Raw genomic sequence first — 1,854 nt, forward strand, 5'->3', positions numbered from 1 at the left:
CTTGCATTCCATTCAGACTCTGAGAAATCATATTGACTTGCTGAGTCAATATTTTATTCTGAGTCAATATGGCATTCAGAGTATCAATTTCAAGAACTCCCTTCCTCTGAGGTGTCCCATTACTCACAGGATTCCTTTCAGAAGTGTACATGAACTGGTTATTTGCAACCATGTCAATTAGTTCTTGAGCTTCTGCAGGCATTTTCTTTAGGTGAATGGATCCGCCTGCAGAATGGTCCAATGACATCTTTGATAATTCAGACAGACCATCATAGAATATATCCAGGATGGTCCATTCTGATAGCATGTCAGAAGGACACTTTTTGGTCAGTTGCTTATATCTCTCCCAAGCTTCATAGAGGGATTCACCTTCTTTCTGTTTGAAGGTTTGAACATCAACTCTATGTTTGCTAAGCTTTTGAGAAGGAAAGATCTTGGCTAAGAAAGCCGTGACCAACTTATCCCAAGAGTTCAGGCTATCTTTAGGTTGAGAGTCCAACCATATTCTAGCTCTGTCTCTTACAGCAAACGGGAAAAGCATAAGCTTGTAGACCTCGGGATCAACCCCATTGGTCTTAATAGTATCACAGATTTGCAAGAATTCAGTTAAGAACTAAAAAGGATCTTCTGATGGAAGTCCATGAAACTTGCAATTCTGTTGCATCAGAGAAACTAATTGAGCCTTTAGCTCAAAATTGCTTGCTCCAATGGCAGGGATTGAGATGCTTCTTCCATGTAAGTTAGAATTTGGTGCAGTAAAGTCACCAAGCATCTTTCTTGCATTGTTGTTGGGTTCGGCCATGTCTCCTTCTTTTTCGAAAATTTCTGTCAGATTTTCTCCAGAGAGTTGTGCTTTAGCTTCCCTTAGCTTCCTCTTCAGAGTCCTTTCCGGTTCAGGATCAGCTTCAACAAGAATGTTTTTATCCTTGTTCCTGCTCATATGAAAAAGAAGAGAACACAAAAGAAAATATGGAATCCTCTATGTCACAGTATAGAGATTCCTTATCTGAGTAGAAGAAGAGAATAATAGAAAAAGGAAAAGATAAGAATTCAAACACAGAGAAGAAGAGTGGGTTCGAATTTTTGAGTGAAAGAGAAGTGTTAGTAGATAAATAAATAATTAGAAGGAGATGAGAGGGGGAAGAATTCGAAAATTAAACAAAATAAAATAAAAGTAGTTTTGTTTTTAATTTAAAATTAAAGTTAAAATTCGAAAATTAAAAAGACAAATGAAATAAAAAAAATTAAAATAATTAGTTAATTAAAAAAGAATTTTGAAAAAGAGGTTAGTGATTTTCGAAAATTAGAGAGAGAAAATTAATTAGGTAAGTTTGAAAAAGATAAGAATCATACAAAAAGATAAGATTACTTGAAAAAGATTTGAAAATCAATTTTGAAAAGATAAGAAGTTAGAAAAGATTTTGAAATTGATTTTGAAAAAGATGTGATTGAAATTTATTTTGAAAAATATTTGAAAAAGAAATTTAAAAAGATTTGATTTTGAAAATTAAAGTTGATTACTTGACTAACAAGAAACCAAAAAGATATGATTTTAAAATTTAAAGATTGAACCTTTCTTAAAAGGCAAGTAACAAACTTTAAAATTTTTGAATCAATCACATTAATTGTTAGCAATGAATTCAAAAATATGAAACAAAAATAAGAAAAAGATTTTTTGAAAATCATTTTGAAATTTTCGAAAATCATAATAGAAAAATGAAAAAGATTTGATTTTTTTAAAAAGATTTGAAAAAGATAGAATTTTTAAAATGAAAATTTGATTTGACTCATAAGAAACAATTAAATTTTAAAAACTTTTTGACTAAATCAAACCAAATTTTCGAAAATTTATGA

The 1,854-nt window shown here is 30.8% G+C and overlaps 1 non-coding gene across 1 annotated transcript; it reads left to right on the plus strand.

Moving 5' to 3' along the window:
• The first annotated feature begins 302 nt into the window (after positions 1–302).
• Positions 303–408, plus strand: LOC112745826 (small nucleolar RNA R71). Its single transcript, XR_003173734.1, has one exon. It is a non-coding gene; the product is annotated as a small nucleolar RNA R71 (small nucleolar RNA).
• Positions 409–1,854: the final 1,446 nt, after the last annotated feature.

The sequence above is a fragment of the Arachis hypogaea genome, chromosome 14, assembly GCF_003086295.3.
Source record: "Arachis hypogaea cultivar Tifrunner chromosome 14, arahy.Tifrunner.gnm2.J5K5, whole genome shotgun sequence".
Classification (NCBI taxonomy): Eukaryota; Viridiplantae; Streptophyta; class Magnoliopsida; order Fabales; family Fabaceae; genus Arachis; species Arachis hypogaea.